We start from the raw sequence: 17887 nt of genomic DNA on the forward strand, positions 1-17887 counted from the left end.
TATCCATAGTTTTGAACTTGAAGTTAATTAGTGATAATTGTATGTTTAATATAAATTTCTTGGTTAATTACATGTTTATATTGGGCTGTTACAACGGCCGCCACGGCTGCGAAGTTTTTGTTTGAAAAGGTGTTGACTCGATGTGGATGTCCGAAAATCTTTATGGGCGATCACGGTACACATTTCTTGAATGAAACCATTAGCGCACTAACATAAGAGTTTCAGGTGTATCATCAGAAAATCACACTGTATCACCCACAAGCCAATGGGACAGTAGAATCATTCAACAAAATACTGGAGACTGCATTGACCAAAGTATGCAACACGAAGTGGAGTGATTGGGACCTGCACGTACCTGCAATACTATGGGCTTATAGGACAACGTGCAAGAAACTGACGGGACATACACCTTTTCGGTTGGTTTATGGCATGGAAGCTGTCATGCCAATGGAGTATATTGTACCTAGTCTGTGCATAGCAACGCTCACAGGTATGACGAACCATGAAGCCCTGGAAGAGAGGCTTGCGTAGTTGGAAGAACTTAAGGAGGAACGATTCCTAGCTGGCTTCCATTAGCAGGTGCAAAAGCAGCGTGAGAAGGCCTGGCATGATCGCCATATTAAGTTGTGCACCTTCAAGGTAAATGATTTAGTGTTGCTGTATGATAGTAAGTTTGATAAATTCCCGGGAAAGTTCAGAATGCATTGGCTGGGACCATACGTTGTTAAGGAGGTCATAGACAGAGGTGCGGTACAACTAGTCAAACTAAATGGAGAGCCTTTCCCAGGCAAAGTGAATGGCAACCGATTGAAGCCCTACACGGGTGGCCCGACTATCTGACTAGTTGGGAGAGGCACAATCTTCGTGCTCCAAGGATCTGGATGAAGGCGCGGGATTATAAACAAATGCAGGGGACACAAGCACAGATGCAGCAAAGAAGTTCCGACACCGCGGTCTCAGAACAACGCATATAGGAGATCCAACAAGCAGTCGCTCAGTGTGCTACCGACCTTGCCGCGGTTCGGACAGAGTTGGAGGGACTCCATGTGAAGATCTTTGCGCCGACAGAGTGACTCGAGGACAAGTCACGATGTTTGTGTTGGGGGCTTGTTGGGCATGAAATCCCCCCCAAGGCATGTTTTGGGGCTTAAAGACCAAGTTTTGACCAAATCCTTTGTAAAAGATCCACGAATTGTGGGCGTGGAGCGCGAAGTCATAATAGAGTCACAGGGTTGTCCACCCTCATTTTTGTAATGTAATGTAGGCTTGATAGACCTACCCATGGTTTGTGGACTGTGGGATTACATAAATAGAGTGAGGCTCTAAGTGTAGAAGATAGCATATAGAGAAGGAAAAGAAGGATGATGAGTCTAAGAGACTGAGTCGAAGTGTAAAGTGTGTCTTTGGGTCATAGAGTAGGAGAAGGCTCTACAGCTGAGTGCGTAAAGGCCTTGATGTCCACAGCTGAGTGCGTGGACCCCTGCAACTGAGTGTGTAGGGTAGGTCGAGTCTATAACCGTTGGAAGAATTAATAAAGAGAAGTTTACCTTAGTTCTATGTATCTTTTCCTGTTTAATGCATTATTGAGTATAAATTGCAAGTGTACTATTTATTTGCTGCACGAACTTATATGAGTGTGCTGTATAATTAAATATAATACAAGGCTTCTATTTATGTGAAGATAACTAACTGGTGAAGGAAGATAGGTAAGATCTTAGGTGAGACTTAGGGAAATAGCATAGAGCACTGCTCCAGCAGCGTAGAAGCCCCACAACCCCTAGTTAGGGCTACACGAAGGCAAGTATATCAGGGTACGAAGGCTAGGAAAGTGTGCGAAGCAACTGGCGCGCAGGGACGAGTACTTGGACCAAATCAAACCCTCAGACATCCCAAGGTTGTGGAAACCTGGTTCCAGCACCCCCCCATACTACTTCAAGTGAGACCTCAGTTCGCACTCCGCGGACTGTTGCTGAAAGGGCCAATAGTACAGGGATTTGTTTGGCTAATTAATTCTGAACCTAGGTCAGGCCCCATCAAGCCAACATACACAACTACATCCAGGACAAGATGGAGTTCCTAGACATTTCCTTGCTCGACACGATGTATCGTTACACTGTAAAAATTGAGTAGAAGTTTAAACGGAAGAAGCGGGATTTTGGATCTGTGAATCCAAAGCAAGGAAAAGGCACCCCCAAACCATAGAACAAGGGACCAAGCCAAGGCGGGACTACCCAAGACAACCCGCTGAAGCCGTAAGTAAAGAACAATACCACGAAGACGAAGAAGGATACGAGAAAATGGTATGCATTCCATAAGAGCTCCACTCATAATATAAGTTAGTGTCGGGCCAAGCAGTCATTGGTGGCCGAGCTGAAGGCTTCTGAATCAGACGCAGGTTCCAACTTTGAATCAGAACCTGATAAGGTGACTGACAAAGGGAAGCAGATCACTGATGCGGAGGCCAATGACACCGTGGCCACCACAAAGATTCAAAAAATTGAGCCTGAAGATCCAGAGGAGGGAGAACGCCTCTTCCACTCATAGATATGGGTGAAGGGTTCTCCACTGCAGTTCATTGTCAACATCGGGAGTCAAAATAACCTCATTTCAATGGAAGTCGTGAAGCGGCTGGGCCTAAAGACTACAACACATCCACGACTATACACCATCAGGTGGCTTCACCAAGGACGAGATCTTTGTGTCAGCCAGCAGTGTCGCCTTCCGTGTAGCAGCAAGCCCTTCACGGATGAGGTATTGTGTGACATTGATCCTCTTGAAGTTTCTGATGTATTGTTAGGAAAACCATACTTGTGGAAGAGACATGATGTATATGAGTGTAGACCTAGCTCTGTGATTATTACTTTGGCTAATAAGTTGTACAGGATACCCGAGGTAGCCCCGCCTACCGCCATCTCTTTAATCACTACAAAGAAATGCAGTAAGATCATTTCCTAGTCCAAGAAATTGGTTTTCCTTATGATTCACCCCCTAGGCAAGAAGAAGGTTGTGGCCACGACTTCCAGGTAGGGCTCCTCTTCACAATAGCAATAGATGGACAAGGTTGTGGAGGAGTACAGGGACATTTTCACCTCACCCACTCGGGTACCTCCATCGATCTGACCCTGGACACACTGCTGCTCAATGGACCGATCTATCGACACTCTGTTCTGTAGGACGATGAGATCAAGAGGCAGATTCAGGAACTACTGCAGAAAGGGCACATTAGGCCAAGCTCATCACCCTGTGGGAGCCCAATTGTATTGGTACAGAAAAAGGATGGGACTTGGAGGTTTTGTATTGACTATCAGGCACTGAACAAGATCGCTATCCAAAATAGGTACCCAATCCCACGGATTGATGACCTTTTGGACCAGCACAAGGGGGAAAAATATTTCAGTGAGATTGACTTGAAATCAGGTTATCACCAGGTGCCTATCGAACCCTCCGATGTGTGGAAGACTGCCTTCAAATCCAAGGAGGGCCTTTTTGAATGGTTGGTAATGCCATTCGAATTGACGAATGCCCCTGCAACCTTCATGAGACTGATGGATGACATCTTGCAGCCCTTCACCAATGCATTCATGGTGGTGTATTTAGATGACATCTTGATCTTCAACTAGAGTTGGGAAGAACACCTCCACCATATTCGAGAGGTCCTTCAAACCCTTCGACAACACAAGTTGTGTGCTAACTTGGAGAAATGTACCTTTGGCCTAACCCAGGTTCAATATTTGGGGTACATCATTGATGATCAGGGTGTACATGTGGACCCATCGAAGATACAAGTCATTCAACATTGGCCATCCCCAACCACTCTAACAGAGCTCTGCAACTTTTTGGGTCTTGCCAATTTATACCGTAGATTCATGTTGGGGTTATCTCATATCGCTTGGCCTTTAAGTCAAGTCACCAAGGGTAGAGCAAAAGCCAAGTTCTTTTGGTCAGAAACCCAAAAGCGGGAATTCTCCAAGTTGAAGAATCACCTCTGTTTTGCACCAATGCTCACATTACCAGACCTGCAACATCCATTTGATATTGAGATAGATGCCTTCGACTATGATATTGGTGTAGTTCTTACTCAACATGGGCATCCACTGGCTTACCACAGTGAGACACTTTTAGACATAGTTCGAATGTACCCCACTTACGATAAATAAATGTATTCCATTGTGCATGCCTGTCGTCAATGGAAGCATTACATTATGGGGAAGGAAACGTCATCCACATAGACCACCGGCCTCTATAGTTCATACAAACACAAGGGAAGTTGTATAATGATCGTCATCAGAAATGGTCCACCTATCTGCAACAGTTCCATTTGAACATTAAGTATAATAAGGGTAGCACCAATAATGTCGTTGATTGCCTCAGTTGACCACCGGTCATGGCGCTAATCACTGTGCTCAACTCCTATGGGCACGAGACATCGGGGTGGCCGCATCTTTACAAGAGCGATCCAAAATTCGGCAGCATATACCAGACACTCCTGGAAGGGAAGAAAGTTCCAAATTTTCACCTTCAAGATGCACTGTTATGCCACTTGGGACACATATGTGTTCCTTCAAGAGAGCGTGCCAAGATGATTTTGGAGGCACACTATAGTCGGGTCGCTGGAAATTCCAGAGTAGAGAAAACCATGGCGGTATTGCAGAAGTTTGTTTACTGGCCGAAAATTTGTGAGGTTGGGAAGTACATTAGATCCTGCACTGCCTGTGCCATTGCAAAACCAACCATCAAGAAGCAAGGCATGTATAGTCCTCTACCTACTCCTAGTCGGCCTTGGGAATCTGTCTCCATGGATTATATGGCGGGCCTTCCTTCTACTAAGCATGAAAATGATTGCATTTTCATGGTTGTCGATAAATTCTCTAATATGGCCATCATGGCAGCCTGCAACAAGAGTATGACAACAAAAGCCACTACTAAGCTCTTCTTTGAGCGAGTGTGGGTACACTTTGGGATCCCACAGTCCATTATCTCAGATCAGAACAATAGATTCTTGAGTGCATTTTGGCGATGTTGGATACAAAACTCACTAAGTCCACAACTTTCCATCCCCAAACTGATGGCCAAACAGAGGTTGTCAATAGGATGATTGTACACATTCTGCGCATGTACAACTCGAAGCATCCATGCACATGGGATGAAAGTCTCCCCTATGTCCAACAAAGCTACAATAGAGCTCTCCATAGCTCAACATGCCACATCCCCTTTTTAGGTAGGGCTGGGATTTCAGCCATTATGCCCCATTGATGTGGCCATACCATTTGCAGCGACTCTGGTAGATTCAGCTCACGTGCAGTCTGAAGTTGAAAGGGATAACAACTTCATTGAGCACATTCAACACATCTGCCAATAGGTCCATGATATATTGGACAAATCCAATGCTAAGTATAAGCAGCACCATGATCAGCATCAAGTGCCGCACAAATTCCAGGTGGGTGACAAAGTTTGGCTACATTTGCAGAAGGAGCGCCTTGCTGGACCCCACCGCAAGCTTCGACCGCTCCAATATGGGCCATACACCATCACCAAGGCTGTCGGGGACAATGCCTTTGAGCTTAGCATCCCACCATTCCTTCGTCTACACCTAGTGTTCAATGTAGATCGTCTTCGACCATACTTTCCATCATTTTTGGACACATATGACATTGCAGAACAACTCACACCAACAGAGCTCAACCCAGACTGCATGGAACATGCCACAACTGATCAGATCATGGAAACACAGATCAATAACACTTGGCAACAGAGGATACAACTATATCGAGTTGTCAAAGTAGGCCAACTCCTTCACCAAGGAAAATGGCTCACCAGGGACCAAGTTCAGTAGAAGTTTCCTCATCTCATGGAGGAACTCAACGAAATGGGGACCATTTCTTCCTAAGGGGGGAGGACTGATCTAGGTGGATATTGGTGACCACCTACCTATTCCACTTGGACCCTCACCATTGTTTCTTTCAGTTTTTCAGTTTCCTTAATTGTAGCACAGTTTACTATTTTTGGCAGTTTTTCGAGTCCTAAACTTCCAGAGCCATTTTGAGGTCCTAAACAACGTTTTTTTGGCAACATTCCTATAGTGATTACATAAGTAATCAAGTCGACAGTTGTAGTCCTCAAAGATATCTTTCCAACGAGGTATCATACGCGTCAAACAAAGATAATATGACCAAGTTATGACCCTGGGAAGTTGGCTGCCCAACTAACCCCAATGGGGCGCATAAACTCTTGGTGTTACATCTCCTCGGGTTAGGGTTTTGGTTGCTTAGGGTTTTCTCCTATTGTTCAATAATAAAAATTCCCTTGAGTCTCATTGTAACTCAGTTCAGAGGCATGTAGCTGCCACATCTCTTCTTAGAGATAAGCTACCATCGCCTGAGCTATCTTATTTCCATTCTATTCGCAAGCATAGTTCAGTATTTTTATATTAATGAAATGAAGTGTTTTTATGTTGCATATCTATGTTTATGAGTATATCTGTAAGTTTTTGCGTTCCTGTTTAAGTTCGCATTAGTGAGCAAGTCAAAATTTGAACTTTGACTGGCTCTAACTTCTAGATACGAGCTCAGATTTTAGTGCCGTTCACACCATTGGAATCAGAATGACGAGCTCTTTGATTTGAAGCCGAGTTTAACAAAATTTTGACACTTTGATTTTTGAGCATAAAATTGAGCACTTGATCAATATAATACATATACGTACATAGAGTATAACATAATGAATACACATGTCATGATACCACAACTACACAATAAAAATACATAGTACCACATTCCTACAACATGGCATTTACGACATGCACACAATACCACATGTACACCAGTACCATATGTATAACATGTATACAGTACCACCTGTACAAAGCACCACCTACACAATGTGTGCACAACATCACATGTACACAACACGTGAACAATATGTACACAACACCATATGTACACCGCACCACCACACAATACCACATGTACATAGTACCACATGCACGACATGTACATGACACCACATGTACACAATGCCACATGCATGACATGTACACAACACCACCTGCACACAACTCCACTTGTACAACATGTACACAACATCAAATGCACACATCACCACTTGTACAATCATGCACACAACACCATATGTACATAGCACCACATATAAAACATGCACGCAACGCCACATGTACATATAATTGCATATCTAACATGTACATAGCATCATCTGTACACAACATTGCATATGCAATATTCACACAACACTATCTGTACGATCCTATACATAATATTGCATAAACAACATGTACATACACTATATATACACAACACTGCATGCACACAACATCACAAATGCAACATGTACAACATATGCACAACAATAGTACCACACATCCAAAACCACACTGTCTCTACCAAGAATCCTTGCTTCTAGTGTCTTATCCATGCTTGTCCCAACATACCGCAGACCACATTACTTTCATTTCACTGATCTATCCTCCAATGTTACTTGGCATAACGTAAACATAGGCATAATACAAGCATACAATATTAGTTCATATCCACATGATACTAACCTCATATATTTGTCATGACTACTCTTCCACTTGATTCCTCATAAACCAGGAATATCTTCATTCCATTGACCTGCATAAGAAATCATTCCTCCACAAGAACGATGCCTGATGACCCTGTTAGACAACGGTATGCATACATCCACACACACACATATATATATACATATAAACTTCAACATAAAACAAACATGATCATGTCAGGAAGAAAAATACATACATACATACATATAAAAATCAACATAAAACAATCATGATCTTTGATGACCCTGTCATATAACAATGTACATACATGCATATAAACATTAGCATAAAGCAATAACAATCACAACATAAATACTAGATATCATAAGGCCAAGGTTAAGACACCTTACTTTATTCATGCACAGAGCTTCTTTCGGGTCTTACATTACCTGCTAAGTTTCATTCAACTCTCCTTGAGCTCCATTAAATTTCCTCTTTCCCAACCAATTCTCAAGACTCTCAAAACATAAAAGGAAATACCAAGAAGCAAACAAGAAGAAGACCATGAAAATCGATAACAACACGACACTGCAAACAAAGTGGCAAGGCCTTGCACTAGACATAATAAAATGCAATCACATGGAACCAAATCACAAAATACCAAAAGCACAAGACCAAAAAAAAACATCACGAGTAAATCCCCATGGTTCCTAGTGCTTCCAAGGGAAAGCTCAACCTGAGCCTTCTTCAGAATCTCATGGCAGTTTCCTTTCCATGCAATTCCCTTGCATCATACTGTCATCACAACATAATTGTTAGTGCATAAATAAACATAAAAATACACTAGTTACCTTACCATGTTGTTCCAAACATGTTTCTTGCAACATAACACATCCACATCATCTCTCAAGGGACTCCAATTCCCTTGACAGATCCACCTGTAACTAGAGACTAGCTAATATACCTGTCAAGTACATGTTCACGAATCTAACACATATTAACATAATGTCAAACAAGATTAAGGTTAAGAAGACTTCTTGTATGAAAATCACTCGTTCTTTTTGAATTAGGTTTTCCAACATAGCCAAAGGAATTCTTGCCCAATTCCTTTCTTCTACCTTTTTACCTTGTTGGAATCAAGGCTTACTATGTGCCATCACATCACCCAACTATTAGTTATATAAAAACATCAATTGTTACCTTGTCACGCTAATACCAAACATGTTTCCTACAACTTTTCACACATGTCAACCAGATGTTCCAAATATCAAGATAATCATATATATCAATTTGAAATCAACCTTTACCAAGACTAACAATCATGTCATAATCCATGTTCAACTCATAGTCATTAGACATAATGCTACAATTGTCACCTACTACACTCAAGTACATATCAACTGTCTCAACACATATGTGTTAGTACAATAGTCTTAAAACAAGATCATTTGAACACATACTCAAATTATGCAATTCATCAAAACATTCAAGCAACTTGCAAACATACCATGTTAAATTCATCAACTAGACGACATAATCAAACATTCAAGAACAAAGTAGATGACATAAGCAAGCTCATACATTAATGTATCTCAAGGGAGGCGATCTTGTCTACACAATCAATCCATATTAGCACAATATGACTTCAAAACATATCAACTCAACCATAAATAAGGTCATGATATCCATAACAATAACTAGATAAAATGTTCACATCATAAACTCATAAATAATTTTCATTCATTCATAATAATCACATCTTCGCAGTCAGTCTAGATTAATATGACATAATATCACAACATTATAACTCATATTTGAATGTCATACACCTACCCATTCACATAGACCAATCCAGCTTAGTATGATACATATAACATCATTATCTTAATGTAATAACCCTAATCATCAAGTTACTAGCATATAACAACAAGAAGCTAACCTATAACATACTCATCAACAACATAAAGCATAATCATCAACCTAACTATCATATAACAACAACAGGTTAACCTATCACCTACTTATCAACAATGTATAACATAATCATCAAGTTGTCTAACCTAAAACAACAATAGCAATGCATACAACCACATATTACTATCATTCATGATTATCTGACACATGTACATATGAATACACTAATCAACTAGTAACTATCAAGTATGTAACCATACATCAATAGAATGAAAGGCATACACACAACCATAATGCATATAAAAACTTTAACCTACATACCTACATGTCCAATATGCAAACCTATATGATGAGATTATCTTGCCTCGAGGTCCAATGTTGCAACTTCACTTTGATGGTATGCATCTCCTGCACTATCTTAGCCAACACATTAACATCCTAACATACCAATATCATCATGATGACCTAATTTCATACAATGACCTCACAATGCATGTCTGACCTACCATACATGCATAACTGTAACCATGACAGTGCATGCATAACAACATATAGACATCGACATGCATAAAAAATGCATATACAACCATACACTCATGAAAACACATCCCACAACAACACCATCAACCTCCACATGGTGACATCACTACAACCATGATCAACACCATGCAAAATGCAACAAGAACATGGACTACAAGCATAAGGAACACATATGCAACCGACATGAACTCTTGACCAACACACTGCCCATCCAGTCCAAGGGGTGAACCATGATCAGATACCACTCTGTAACACCCTCCTCCCACATCTACCCAAGTATCTAACCAACCCGGGTAAACATGCAACAAAAGGATAATATTATTAGATTAAACCTCCTATGTGACCTTAAGGAAATGGAATCGATGGAAACATAACATACATACCTTCCACATCAGCTACAGGACCCCTGAGAACCATCCCAACTCTTCAGGTAGCTAGCCCCTGGGTCCCATTGATGTTTTTGACCACTTAGCCTCTGGACTCTCTCATTCTATAGGCCTTCCAGTGTCCAGGAGGCTCTAGACGCTCTCATGCTATAGGCATGCCAACGTTTAGGGACTATTTTGTCTAGTGCTGTGCCGGTGTCCCTGGGTTTTGAGCCACTTTTTTTAGGCCCAGAGCCCAGGTCACTGCCCAAAATTGAATGACATCTCAAGAACAGTAAAATAAAAGTTAAACAATGATGTGAAAGAAAATAGTTGAACAAGTCCATAACAAAACTCCTACTAGCCATGCCAGGGATTTCATAAAACCTATCACAAATATGTAATCTACAGGTGTAAATAACAAATTTAAGTGTAGGGATATCACACTTATATGAGAATTGCTAAGAACCATTGTTCCCTCATATCATTTTCCGCGTTATCATCTATTAGGTCATAGATACATTGTCCATTCATTTACAAGTAAAAACACGATGAGAGCCATACATAGCCACTATCATAAAACACATATATAACCAACATAATAACAACATAAATACCAATGAAATCACAACCATATGGTCCACATATAAATCAATATATTACTGATAGAAATACAAGGAGAAATAACCTCTCATTAATGATGCAAAATCCAAACCTAGGATAGGACTACCACGTTCCATCTGCCCATAGAATGGCTAAGCCAAATCTCTCTTCAACCATTCACCCCCATGCCATATTCCAAGTATGAATGTGGGACTCAAACCAAAAGAACCAACTAGGGAATCCCGAGGCTAAACCACCTCACCCTCATTAATAGAAACCAGGCTTTACCGTAATCAATCTTGGATCACTAGGGCAACACAATAAACATGTCATAACAGAATTTACCATGATCTCCACCCAATCACAAGGCCAAACAAGCATGGATTCCACTAGATTTCTCCACCTACATCATGATGAATTTTCCTATCTCCTAGCCTCTCAAGCTTTACTACAATCCAAACCCAGATCACTAGGCCCTAAACTAAGACCCACTCTCCAGGCTTTACTACATATCCCAAACCTGGGTTTACTAGGCCCAACGAAGAGAAAACCACCTCTTGGCTTTACCGTATATATTGCCATTCACCAGCAAGGATTCCTAGGCCCATGAAGGCAACACAATCCTGGCTTTACCACAACCCACAACCCGGCTCAGGGGTCATTAGGCCAGTGGCTTTACTGTGATCCACACTCCAGTTCAAGGACCACTATGCCTTGTGCTCTATCATTCAGAGATCCACCTCACTCAACTTCGAATCCATCTGACAATCTAGCTCAACCAAAATATGAGAACCCGATCACACCATGGCTATCCGGAAATGGAAAGGCTAGGTTGAAAACACTGTTACACCTGGAAAAGCCCATGCCATAACAAAAAAAGAATCACATGCAATATCATGCATGCCAAATCTAGCAAGGAAAATACACATGCAAATCGGTACCTGCAAAGAATTCTGTTGTAGTAGCTTTATCCTGCCTTTCCTTGCTTGATCTTTACTTCCTCTTTCCTGCTTTTCCTTTCTCGACTCAATTCCATAATTCTCCAAGAATACTCTAAGTGTCCAAGAGTGAGAGAGAGAGAGAGAGTAATGAGAGAGCTCCAAAACCGAACTGACAAAAGGTTACCAACTAATCCTTAGATGTATTTTAATTAATGAGGCCTCTATTTTCTCCATTTTCTATTATTTTCCTTCATTTTCCTCCTCACATGGAACCTGTGACCTTTCACGTCCCTTTTCTCCTAATTTCCATTATTTTCATAAATAAATGTGCCAAAAATGCCATTTTGCCTTTCCAAAGCCTTAGCCATTGCCTTTGCCAATTTCCTTAGCCATAATAAACCAAATGAACACCCACTAGAATGTTTTTCCCAGCATTCAACTTGGAACATGTGTCCCATCAATCGTGGTCTTATATAATTTTACATGTGTTTTTAACCAGGGTTGTTACACCTACATAGACAAAATTTAGCAATTGTAAGAACTCTATATATTAAGAGAGTGCTTGAAATAAGAAGTATGTGCAACAAACTAACTAGAACAACTTAAAATTAGAGAAAACCACTCTGAAACTGATAATGGTTTTCTAAGGTATCACGATTATCTAGGGGTCAAAGTTGTTTGAAGCGATAGGTAATGAATTAGGTTTACGAGTTGGATTTGCGGGAAGACTGGGATTTTCGAAGAGGAAAATAACCTTATTGAGGGTAATACTTCTCATAAGGCTACACAGGGTGGCATTCTATGGAGTAATTTCGGAAGTAAATGCATGAGTCAAATCATCCATCAAAAAGTGACAAATGATTTTAGAGCTGTTAATCCAGGCATGCGGGGTTGGAGAGTGTATTCATGCTTGTATAACTTCTTTAGGTCAAAGTCAGGATCTGAGTGTTTAAATATAATCCATATTTATTAAGGATTAAAACCATATTAATTAAAATTAATCAAGTTTTACCATTTCATAATCATGATTAACTTCTTTGATTAGCCTAATCCTATGATTAAATAATCTTAATACAAATTCCGATCATTTAGGGTGCGCGACATGGAAAGTGGTTTTACTCGAATGAGAGAGTAGATGGAAAAATTTGTAATTAATTGCGATTAAGATTTAAGATTAGTTATTAATCAAGGGATTATGAACTTAACAAGGTATCTGGTAATCCGAGAGGGGGGAGTGAAGGATGTAAGGTGTTTTGGTAATGATGCAAGTGCGGATGGGTGGAAATCAAGTGAAATCCAAGGTTCCTTGAAACACAATGAAATCAAGCAAGAAATATGGCCATTTATCAAATAATAAAGAAATCATGCATATTCAGGAATCTAGGGAAGTAAAGGAACATCATTCAGAGGAATAAGGCAGATGCCGGATGAGCGGATTAGCGACAAAGGAAATATGGTTTTTCAAAAGTCTCACACAAAACTTTATAAAATCAAAGAAAAATAGGATTTTTATGACAAAGGCATAAAATATGAGCTATTAATACTTTCATAGGGAAATAAAAAAACCAAAAATAAAATTTTTAATAGGGTCCCTATTCATTTTAGAAACAAATGGGGGATTATTGTGCACATAATAACAAATGGAGACACACTAGGAAGAGCCAGTTATCTCTAACAAAATAATGTTGATCATAGTAAACTCCAAATTATAATTTTTGAAACAATTATAAGTATCTACATGATTTGAAATAAAGCCAAGTCAATCACTAGAGGTGCTCATACTTCATCAATTATTTTCCTAAGAGCCAAAATATTGAGTTCATTTATTTATTAATAAACTAGGAATTAACTAATTCAGAATTATAGGTGTTACGTCCAACCCTTAATATCAACAAAACAAGTTGCATGCATTTGTTCACTCTCTTTAACTCGACATCTCTTCGATACCCACAAACATCCACAACCCTGACAAAGGTGCCTTAGCATCATATAAGATTTAACCCACTACTAGTGAGCATCCATAGCCCCTACAAGTTTCCTTATACTTCCCACATTGTGTATAAATGCTTCCAACATATTATTTATTTTGATATCCTTTTTATTTGTATAATTGTATTTCTTTGAGTAATTTTGGATATATAAGAAGTAGGGTGATGCGAGCGTTACTTTGATGAGAAATTGCTTTGAAGTATTGAGAATTTTAACTCAAGGCTTTGTCATCCATTATCAATCTTTTCCTTAGTTTTATGTGTTTAGTATGGTGGATGCAACTCTTGTGGAAAATAAAAAATTAACATTTTCCAAAACTAAGGATGACTTTCAGATAATAGTAATATCAAGTACCCAAATATTTCTTGTAATTATTATTTATAGTTTTGAAGAGTTTACATTAATCAAATAAATATATTCAGAGATAAAATTTCTCCTCTGTGTGATTGTTAGTTGAGATCTAGTTCTATACGAGGCCAAGAAAAATGACGAATTTAAAACTTTATACAAAATTCAAAAAATTAATAAAAATGAAGAAAATATCAAAGGACCATGAAAACAAAATAATTCCAAAATAATTAAAATGAAAAAATATTTACATATGACATACAAAGCTGATTGCAATAATTCAATAAAAGTATTTCTTTAAAATTTGTCCATTCAATCTCCCCCTCCAATGTTTGCAAAATATATGTGAAGGGCTAAGTTTCATAAAAAATTGAAATTATCCTAGCTAGAGATGTTGAAATTTGGCGTTCTTACCTTTATCCTCATGGTTTTTTTCCCACTTCAATACTAAATCTCAAATGACAAAGTCTTTATCAATGTCTAAATATTTTTCAAACCAATGCTTCGATGGGGATGGAATTTAGTTTTAGTTCTCTCTCTATCAACTTCCACTTTTAAAAAGGTATGGATTCTTGCTTCCATGTTATCAATTGGGTCCTCATTAATTGATGGGATAATTGCACGAACAAGACTAAAATATTGGGAGGAGGGATGGCTTCCTTGCCATATACAAGGAAATAAAGGGAGCTACCCAATTAATTCTTAGGTGTGACTCGATCTTCCCATAGTGCATTGGAGAGTGCTTATGCTAGTTTTTTTGATGATCAAGCACCACCCTTTTTAGGATATAGATAAGGTTTTTGTTGGTTGATTCTACTAAACCATTTCCTTGCGGGTAGTAATTTGTAGAATATTTAATAATAATACCTTTATCCATAGAATATTCAACAAAATTAAGAGACAAAAAGTATGATGCATTATAAAAAAAAGTGAAATCATAACACCAAACCTAGAAATAATATTTATTCAAGGAAATAGATCAACTAATCATCATTGATCTTTTTAAGTGGAATGAATTCTCTCTATCTGGTGAAATAATATGTTGTAGTGAGAATGTATTTATGCTATTGAGGGGAATTTGGAGTAATCTGTCTGGTCCCCATTTCTCAAAAGCACCTTCAACATTGACAAATTGTAAAGCTAGAGAAAGTTTCTTCTCTTTCCCGGACGATGTCTCACACAATTTTCATTTTGTATCGTATTGATAGGAATCATTAAATAGAGAAGGCCAATAATATCTAGCCTAGAGGATCTTATGTGCAGTAGTATCTCCTCTAAAAGTGACGTCTAACTGGCCCATCATTCATTTCAAGTAGAAATTTTCCTACATTAGACCTCTCACGACATCTCCGTAGTACATTATCATAATTTCCTGAAAGCACCCAATCAATTAGTTGCTATCTAGCATATTTTATAGTCTTAAAGCTCTTTTATTTTTTGGATTTAAATGATCGGGAGAAATACCATTTAACAAAAAATATTTAATTTCATAATACTAGGTTTCAGTTGGTACAGGAACATAAAAAACTTCTTGAAGACTTACCTCATATTCATTATACCAACCTACATCTTGATCAGTTTGCGAGCCTTCAGATTTTATCGTCAACTTGCATAAGTCTTGTCCATGAACAGTTTTCGAAGGTTTTATTTCCAGGTCATACTCCTGTAGCGTTGTGGTTCAATTTTCCTTCCTTTCTCCCGAATATTTTTGTATTGAAATATTTCTAATAGGTGGGAGGGGAACAATGACATGTGATATTTTAAGAGATAAGGATGAAAATGCTTTACGACCTTATACAAAACAAATCCCTATTTGTCAATGTTAGGATATTTCAACTCTGCTCCCTACAACGATGAACTAATAAAAGATATTGGAACCTCCACATCTTCTGTGTTCTTTTGAGTTAAGACACATGCATAAGACGATTTAGAAGCAAAAGTATACAAAATAAACTCTTTGTCAAAAATTGGACCGATTAAAGAGGGTTATTTAACCACGATTTAGAATTTTTTTTTAATATATTTGAACATGTCCTTTTCTTTATCATCCAATTTAAATATGTGATTCTTTTTTATCATATCCTGCATAGGTTTAACAATTTTAGCAAAACTAAGAACAAATCTTCTGAAAATTTTATCTTTCCTAAAATGACTACATCCATTTTTTATTATGAGGTAAGGATATTTTCAAAATTGTTATAACATAATCAGGATCAATTATTGTACGATATTTTGACATTTAAAATCCTAAAAGTTTTCCCTCATTTACAACAAATATGGTCTTTTTCCTGCATCTTTAAATGATTTGTCTTAAATGTTTTACATGATCTCCTCTGTTCTCAGAATAAACAATAATGTCATCCAGGAAAACAACCATTGATCTATTAATCAACCCTTTAAAAGAAATATCCATTTCTCTTTGAAAAGTGGCTCCTGCATTGATAAAACAAAATGACATTTTCCTATAAGCAAATGTTCCCCATTTTTTCCTAAACATGGTTTTAAGTTGGTCAACATGTGAAACCAGGATCTAGTTGTAACTAGAAAAACCATCTATCAAGGAAAACATCTCAAAACCAATGACTAGTTATAATATTTTCTAGATAGATGGAACAAGGTAGTTATCCTTTTCTGAGGCTGTGTTTAGATTTCCAAAATCTATAAAAATCCTAATATCTCCATTTTTATTTTTAAATGGGATAAGGTTGGCTACCATTGTGAATCCATGGCTGAAAAAATAATCTTAGCTACTAATAGTTTATTCATTTCTTCCTTTATTTAGGTTTTGAGCTTTGGGTGCATATTCCCGAGCTTCCACTGAGTAGGCTTGATGTCGAGTTTTATAGGGATGGCATCTTAAATTAATTTTATATCATAAACTTTGAGATCATCATATGTCTAAGAAAATATCCTTAAATTCTTTGAAAATATTTATGAATTTTACTTGTTCAGAAGGAGAACAATCACCCCTTGAATTAACATTTTGTGGTTGTTGACGAGTTCCTAAATGAATGACTTTGTTGTCTCTCCTAGAGACAACCTTGGATTGCTTACAAGACCAGTGCCTGGGAACATCTAAATTCTATGTATCTCATATGATCCTCAAGAAACCGAAGGCATCATATGCATCTTCTACACATAGTAATTACAAATATACACATAACAACATGGGTTGGTTCCTTCATCCAAGGATATAAGCCATGTATTTCTGGTATCCTTTCACATATACAACTCACAAGAATAAGGCAAAAACAAGTGGAGGCCAAGTAATCAAGGACTTACAGTTTAATCAGATTTTGCAGAATAATGAAAGAAGAGAAAGAGAATAATAACTCATCACATAGAGCTTGAAACATCAAGATTTATATACTTATCTGAGCTAAAGATAGACAGGTGGATGTAAGAAGAGTGAATGCTATGATTTCAGGAAGCGCACATTTAAAGATATAATCTCAGGCTTGCTTACAAGAATATGTATTAACTAGTTAACACCAAAGAATCTGTAAGAATATAAGAGATATTTCTGGTAGCTACAATTGTTTGAAATCAGAATCCATGCAACTTTAGAAGCATATACAGTTTTTTCCTGGAATTCAGAACCTTTCTTCAATGTTTCTTCCTCCATTTTATAATGAGAGGGAGGGTAAGAAAATCAGTTACAAAATATC

The sequence above is a fragment of the Pinus tabuliformis genome, chromosome Q (genome assembly GCF_031772625.1).
Source record: "Pinus tabuliformis cultivar Carrire ecotype Pingquan chromosome Q, CPIR1, whole genome shotgun sequence".
Lineage (NCBI taxonomy): Eukaryota > Viridiplantae > Streptophyta > Pinopsida > Pinales > Pinaceae > Pinus > Pinus tabuliformis.